Below are 8817 nucleotides of genomic sequence, written 5' to 3' on the forward strand. Positions count from 1 at the left end.
AGGGAGAACAGTGAAATCTTGAGCCCTCTGAAAGAGATGCTCACCTGGTTTTGGACTGTCCTTGCAGAAATGTGTGATTCTTTCCCCCCCTCTCCCTCTCCATATGCCTTAGGTTACATTTCCTTAGTTGTGAAAATATCAGCTGTCACAACTGCCATAATTCCTGTGGGCAAATTGATCAAATGGGACATGTTCTGCACCATGCAGCCAGTGATACCTCAAGAAGAGAGATCTTGCCTTAAAGGTCAACGTTACAGCTCATCTCGCTAACAGGGGAAGATGCTGGGGTGAGGGAGTGATAGGGGAGAAGGGATGACAAAGGGCATTTCTGAGTATTTCTATCCCGTTACCAAAACTTGAATTTATTTGTGAATTGGCATCAATAGAAGAGTTGCCTGGTCTTCTGTTTTTGGATTCATAAACCCCTTCTTTGGACCATCTCGGCTTGTGGCCCGGTGAGGAATTCTGTGGACATTATACTGTGAATGCTCTTTACTGCCACAAACTGACAAAATGGCACTTGATCACACAATGATGAGCTTCTGTTTTGCAGCCTAGCGCAACATTTCATCCCTGTACATCTCATCTGTGTTTTCTCTTTCGGGGAGAGCTGTGATGGGAGATAATAATCTTAACATATACATCTCTGTTTAAGCACATATGCTGTTTTGGGAGTAAACTGGCAACAAAATGCCTCGCTAAACAATAGAGCTTTAATACCTTGCATCTTCAGGGACTGGGGTGGTGGCGATGGGGTGTGTGTGTGAGAGTAGAGTTCCCATCCACCACATTAGAAAACACTTCAGGATTTTCTTTCATTCAGCAGTATAAGCCCAAAAGTACAAAAACCTTGAATATTTTAAAACTGAATATCTTGAACTTCAAAAATGCATTGAATTATCAAGGGTGGGATTCTTTGATTGGGTCAGTGAAGCTGAAGGGGTGATCAAGCTGATCTTCCTGTGTTTTCTAGAAATATCCCCCTGTCACCATAACCTTCATTGTGTTCTACGGTTTGAGCGAATCGCCTGGAATGGCTTGCTTGACAGCTGCCCCTGCCATGCAGGTCTCTACCATGTCACTTTCCACAAGCTCTAAGCTCACTGCCTTACTTTCTCAGCCTATTTAACAAATATGTATGTTGGGGCTTCCTGGCCTCAATGCCAAGCACTTGGAACGCTCTTTAAGCGATTTCCTTTTCCTGGCAGTGCCACGTATTCCTTCCTACTGTTTTCCCGTTGGGGAATTCTATACAAATGCACTGAAGAATTTCAAATATATAGTTCAGGCCTGTCTACCTCCCCCACCCCCACCCCCAGGGCAGGTCATGAAATCAAAAGTGGTATTTCTAATAGTCTTGACTCACTTAAAAATTCACTTAGTATTACCAAATTGACAGTATCATTCAACTGTGTTGGCACGTGAGCTGCAAATGGCCTCCATTATTTACTAGGAAGTGTTTGCCTGTGTCGAGCAGTTTCTGTCTCCCCCGCCCCCCAACACCTTGGTGTTGCTTAAGATTCCAGGTGCTTTGATGGACTAACTTCAGCCTCTCCACAGGGGTAACTATCAATGCCCTGCATTCTATCCTTCATCCGCTTGTATATTGTGAGTTGAAGTTACTATTCTGGAGTAGATCGATGTAGGATAAACACTTCCAACATACTCATTTGTAGATAAGCTACGTCTCCTTTTGCCAGTCCTGGAGCTGGCTGGAAATTGGCAAACCTATTCAGCATTCAACCAAGATAATGCCTGCACTGAAGGCATCCCCCAAATGGACTTGTGTTTTAAGTTAGAATTCTACAAATGGAGATTTCTTGGGATTTTAAATCTCGAAAGCATAAAGTCTTACCCTCTTTTAAAAATAACACTTGGCAAATTTTTTAGTAATCTAACCACTCATTTTAAAAATGTAGGCATTAAAAACTAATTGGCTTTATGATGAGAGCCTGAAGTCACCCTCTAGAAAAGCAAGATTATTTATACGAAGTGATGCTGTCTCTGTGCTACCCCACAGCATAGCCTAAGCTTAGCCAGTTTAAGAAATGCCTTCTGGAAAGTGTTCCAACCAGGACAAAAATGCAGAGGGAGGGATATTTCCTGTTTCAAGTTCCAGACCTGGAAAAAGCAACAGGACAGGTAAACCTAGTGCTGAAGCTGAATGCTACCCCTCACGTCATGGAATTTCATCTATCTGGTTTAACCTGTGGTAGTATCAGTATGCACTCAGTTTATAGCAACTCCTGTGTCTGATCTTTCAGGCCAGATCTCTGACCATGCTCCGTCCAGGGCTTTATTACAACTCCTTAGGCCTGGGTTCCGTACAGCAGGACCCGTCTTTTGTAAAAGAGTGGTGGGAACAATCTGTTTGTGCACTTTAATGTTTTAGAGTACCTCAGTATAACTATTACTGTCCTCCTGTAGCCTACATCAGGCGTTTGATATTTCTGTATATTTGATAAATCTGGTGTTTTGTAAAGCCTTTCCCTGGTTCCTCTTTCAGAATCGGCTCCTTGCTCATTGTGTACTTGATTTTATGCCGTCTGTGCTCTGTATACTCACCCTGATTTTCTCTACATTTTTGGTTCCATGGTGGGGTGGGGTAAAACTAAGCTACATCGTGCCATTTATCTTTTCTGTAGTAATGGTATTCGTGGGGTTTTGTTTCTCAAAGCAGGGGATAAAGAGGAAATTCCAGAGGCATGATCTTGCTTGTTTCTCAGTGGTGTTGTGGGGTTGCTAATATATCCCTGCTAACTCGGATCAAAATGAGGGAGACACATGTTGAATCCCCCTCCCCCCACTCGATGGAACTTGCTGGTAGCCACCTGCTGTTTCCCAGAAGTGTCCTCGGATAGATGCACATTTCTTCCTGTTTGCAGTTTTGGTAAAAGCCAAGCAGTTGTCTTAACTTTTCAAATAGTATTGCTGTTTTGTTGTGCATTTCTTCTCAGTATTGGTTTGTTTTAGTAAAGCTCATTCAATCTTCCAACTTGCCTGTCTGCCGCCATGTATGATGATCCACAATGGAGTTTTGAAACTGGCAACTCTTCCTCTTTTCTCTTCCAGAGCAACGTGGATGCTTTTCCCAGTCACTTGTAGTATGGTAAATTTTTGACTGTACCCTGGTTATCAGGCAACATTTTCAAGAGAATTTTGTGTATTTGGGATTTTTTTTTGTAATTCAGTCTCCAATGTCTCATCTCTATAAATAAAATTCTGCTCTTTGAGTACGTACGTGTTAGTGTATTAGTTGAAAAAGAACAAACTTGCTGCTGGCCAGGAGAATCACTTAAGTGTTCTGTGCTATGGATCAAAGTAGCCATCCCCTTGGAGGGCAGGCAGAGGATGGCTAAACATCTAACCAAGACGCGGAGTGGTCTGAGCCCCCTCAGGCCTTCAAATGTGCTCACTGGCCATTTTTCCTTTGAACAGCAATGCAGCAAGCTCCTGTTGTAGGTTGCCGAAATTCCAATTGTGTTTTAAGTGGCCTGAAGGGGAGTTCTATGGAAACAACAAGCTTCCCATCCCTAGGGACAAGCAGAACTAGTTGGACAGTTGCTTATCTGGGTACTTACAGGGCAGCTTTGGTTGCTCATCTTCCTGAAGTTTCCTCTTCTAAAATAAATTGGTGTGTTGGGCATTCTGGGCAATTGTCTATTCACCTCAAGGCAGAACTAACTGGCACTGTGATCATCAGTCCTGGTAAGCGCAACTCCACTTGCACAGTTCAACAAGTCCAGGGTCACTTCCCACTCTCATCTGCCTTCATGACTTACTGTTCCAAGGTATGGTCATTTGCAGTGTATCAAAATTTTGCCTCTCATTACCTGAAGCATTTCCTAGTCAGTGTGAGGGCAGTTGAACTCACCTGTTATTATGCAACATTCTCTGTTAGTTGCTCTTCTCATCTTGAGATCCCAGAGTTTTGGTCTGGCAGGTAATAGTATTAAGATAAGTATGAAGTTACCTTTCAGCCTGGCATCTCTAGCTTTAGTGATCCTGTGAGGAAGCCTTTTCCTCCTATCATCAATCTAGCTTATTGACCTCTCTGTGCTCTGAAAAAGCTGCTCTGGAACATTTTTGTTGCTAAGCACCAGTAAACTGGTTTCATTTTGGAGGGCCTGGACTTAAACCTCCTGCTATTAATGGTCATTTTGCCCCTCTGACATAACAATTACACTTTCTGCTATTGCCAATATGCACCCCTGGTGGGCTTGCTGCTAGAGAGAACATACTTAGCCTTTGCTCCAGGCAAGCAAATCACTGTGCAGTTGCAGCGCCCACCACAGTTCCATCTCTGAAGCATAATACAGGGGATCACTTTTGGGGCGGCCTGTATTGTGCCACCACCATTAGGCTCATATGGACCTCAGTCTTCAACAGCTTTGCAGATTGTTGTCAGTCATTCCTGGAGAAATGCTTAAAAAGAGCCCCTTACCACCACCAGCTTAACTAAGATATGCGTATAGCTGCTATGGACACCTGACATTATTAGGAGTGATTAATGCAACTCTCCCTGCCAGGTCCTCTTTCACCCACCCTTGCTTGCAGTAGGTTTTTTAAAAATGCCTTTTAGTAACAAAGGACGTGCTCATTTCTGTCTTCTCCATCATCTGATACTAGAAAATGTGTCTCAGAGACCAGATCTACAGAACAAAAAAAACACCAAGTAGAGTGTTGGTTCACAGATGCCACGCAGGAACCCTCTTGCATCCTGTATGGTGGCACAGGCAGCTGCGTAGGTGCTGGATGTGGAGCATGAAAACGGTACGGTCTGACATCTTGGCACTAGTAGTTTATACTTCCAAACCTACTTCAAACAAAACTCTTGTTTGCAGTTTCAGTTCATATTAGCATATGTTGAAACTATAAAAGGGCCTGGAACCTGACTTCCAAAATAAGTTCTAGTGATGGAAGGAATCTCTACACCGTTATCTTCTTCTGGGTTAATGGCCGGGGGGAAGGGGACTGAACAGTCCAGCCCGTTCATTCTCACTGCAACATATCAGGGCAAACACTAAAGGAAAGCATTAAGTACAGGCAGCTGTGATTCTTTTTCCTTATTTTTATTGGGTAAATGAGTTAAAAGGTAATGACAATAGTGTTAAAACTACTACAATATCTTTCCACAGCCATATCTCACAGACCCACAAATTACCTTCTAGATTTTTTTTTTGCTTTTTCCTCATTTTTACCTTTTTTAAGCCATAAGTATAAAATGCCCATTTTATCAACAGTTTCTTCACACTAATAGCAAATAAACATGGAAGGAATAAGGATCTAGTTTTAATGGGGGTTTGTGGTAATCTGTGTTAAAATTGTAATCAACAGTCAAGTTACTAAAGAAGGAAAAAAATAGGGGCCTTGGAACTACACCAGGTAGCCGGCGGCCCAGTTCTGTGTCACCTTGGCATTGAAGATAACTCATTATGCTGGTGAACATTTTTTGTAACATATAAAACACTAAAATAACTTAGAAACTAGATCCAAATCTTTTTGAAAAGAATCAACTTGGATATACAAAAACAGTCATAAGTTGTTACAAAAGTTTGTTTTTCTCAGTGCATTTCATGTACCAGCACAGTTACTGGATCCAGAGCAAAGGAAGTATTTTTTTTCTTCTGAAACAGTAATAAAAAACAAGGAAAACATATCTTTGTATATAAAGAATCATTGCTGGTCTTAAGAAATGTAACCAGAAACCCTTTAAAATCTGAGAGGCACACTTTGGGTTTCTATATTATTTTATTTAAACATAAAAGTCACCAGTTTTATTTCCATGGAGGAGTTTTTGCATCGGCTCCTCGAACTTAATTCAATTAACATCACTAGCAAAAATCAGTTAGAAACTGTACAAAAATAAAAAAGTTAACCCATTTCATCCTGCAGAGACTTTGGAAGGACTGGAAGGCAGGCTTTTCAGGAGCAGCATGTGGGCTTGGCTGGAGGCTTCTTTGGTTCGATCCAACACACAAGAGATGTAATCTACTCCAGACAACAGTTTCCATACCCCGCACAGTTGTAGACAAGTAAAGAGGGTGAGATACAAACGCCAGGGTGTGCTGGGGCGGGCCAACCGCTTCCCCGCTGACACGGTAGGTACAGGCGCCCCCCCCCATTGCAGCCCCACAGCCAGGTGGTGTGAGCACAACACACAGCACTGTGCGGAACTCCAGCTACCGGGAGGCTCCTCTTGCTCAGCCGGAGCAACCTGTTCTGCAACCAGCCGTGCCACGTGGGAGCAGAAAACAAACTTTAAAGCTAGAACTGAAGCGCCTTTTGGAATGAAATAAGGCAAAAAACTGATCCATGCTTGTCCAAAGCTTAGCGATCAAGAGGAGGAAGATGAGAGTCTGTCTTGTGTCTCAAACTATTATGAAAGGCCCAAATTTTAAATTTGCCTATTTAGAAATTCAAATGGCAAAAAACAAAAAAACTTTTCAAAATCTCATTTCTTGATTTGGATAAACAGACCTGTTATATTCCTGTGAAGTATTTTGTACGACTAAGCTGACAATTACATACGGCACTTCCATACTGAGAGGTAGGTGCCAGGAAAAACACGTCGCTGAGAAACTGATTCATCCATATATGTTAAAAAATAAAACAAAACTCAGACCTCTGAAGCTTCTGCTGCCCCAAAGCTCCTGTCTCATAACATATCAGTAAGAGCTTTTTATAAATGAACATGCAAAACAGTTTCAGAAGGGGCTGGAGGGTTTTCATTTTTTTTTTAAAGCACACCTTTCCAGTTTGTATAACCCCTTTGAACTATTGTTCCCCCCCCCCCAAATCAACAGCTACTGAGAGATAGACAAAAACAGATTGTGCATTATGCTGTGTACAAAAAGGAGACAAAATGATTCTTTTTTTCCCCTCCCCCAAGCCACGATGGGAAGTATTGCTGACCTCGTCCTTCAAACCCTGCAGGATATTTTATTTAATCAGTATATCATTATTACACTGGTAAGAAATTCTGTATAACATCTGCATATATTGAGGATTTTTTTAAAAAATCTGATATGATTTTAGAGTCCGCATGACCAGTCACGTGACCTGCTCAAGGTTGATTAGCACCTTTAAATACACATATATTTATATATATATATAATCTTTTTTAAAAAAAACTTCTAACAATGAGCTCACCCAGAAGCACAGCTGTAATGAGATAATGGAGGATACAGGATTGGGTGGCCCTGGCTGAATTTTTTCAAATGTTTGCAGCAGAGAATATTTTTTCAGCTTGTGCTCAAGTTCCCCCTTTAAGGGCAAAAACGAAAAGTTGCCATCAGGTAGCCACTGGTTGACAGCTTTTGCTTCAAGGCGAATCCACTTTCCAATTCTCCAAGTGGAAACATAACATACTGAACAGCTTCAATAGAAGCTATGGCCGGTTCTTTCTCCCCTAACCCCCCCCCCCCCCACAATGTCTTCCAGACATCTGTTGGCTACTTGTATTTTCAGGCCTTCTGTTCATTTAAGATTAAGGCATCAAAACAGAAAGTTAATATTTGGACATCTAAATGCTGTGGATGAAGGAATGACAATGATTCCTGTGAGAACAGCTCTGCCTGCCTGCCTGTATGTACGAACAATAAGTGAACATCCAATTACCTCTTGAAATGGAAAAGTGGTAGAGAATTCTTAACTAGCTGCTTGCCATTTATGAGAATGTGTGGTTCAGCGTGTTTATTCACTTATGTGTATGCACGTAAGCGTCACACCTCTTGCAAGAAATATGCGGGGACTTCTGCCAAACATATTTGGCTCATCCAAGGTGAAGGGGGTCTTTTAAGTAAGGGACAAGATTTAGTATTCTCTGGAGCATGCACTTCACTACCCTCTGACGCAGTGGGAATTCTAGAAGCCCAGGAAAGAAGGGGTGTCCCAAGCGATTTAGAAATTCCAACGGCATGAATACCTCCCTGTCTCAGAGCCCCATTACTACAGCTGTTAAGAGAATCTGATCAGGACAGTATCTCACTCCACTGCTTCCACAGCTCAGAAAGCCAGCCTGTTTCAAAGTACTGGTACTTCTGCTCTGTACTATTTCTATGTAACAGACCATACTTGAAAGCCAAAAAATGTTAGCACTACTTCTTAAAACACCAAATTAATTGAACTGGACTAAATGTAATGCAATCAAAAATGGGCAGAAAGAAAGCTGCTGAATTCGATTCTCAAAAAAGCCCCATGTTCCCATCAGTGTTCCAGCAGAGACTGGAGTTGGGCCTAGACTTCTTATGTTTTTGCTGCCATGCAGATCTTCCTATGATTTTTTTTTTAGGAAACTTGCATCTTTGTCAAAGGCACTAATACCTAAATCCACTGACTTCATCACATAACAACTGCTACAACCCAATCACTTTGGCTATGACAGTAACTCCCTTCTCAGAAGCCTCAGAAAGGCATCGGTGCTTGGAACAAAACCTTGTTGGTGCAAATGAGTCAAATCCTACTCATGCCCAAACCCCCTGCTGAAAACGAGAGCAGTGCAGAACAGCAGGTGATGGATCTGTGCCCTCCAGTTGTAGTCTGAGCCAGAGAAGGAGACGTTACACTCTTCAACCCCGTGGGATGTGAAGGGGTGAAAATGGCGCTCCTTCCTGTCCCAGATCAGGCACTTGGGGTGAGGTTTTCGTTCCACTGATTCTATGGGAAACATCCTGCCAAAGTCAGCGGAACAAGGACCCCTACCTTCATCTGCAATGAAATTCTTCCCATGATCAGTCTCTCAATACATAATCAAACTTACCTATCGTCCTGCCTGTGCCTAATAGGATAGGCCCTAAAGCTCATGTATCTACCTAC

This window comes from Euleptes europaea, unplaced genomic scaffold (genome assembly GCF_029931775.1).
Source record: "Euleptes europaea isolate rEulEur1 unplaced genomic scaffold, rEulEur1.hap1 scaffold_125, whole genome shotgun sequence".
Classification (NCBI taxonomy): Eukaryota; Metazoa; Chordata; class Lepidosauria; order Squamata; family Sphaerodactylidae; genus Euleptes; species Euleptes europaea.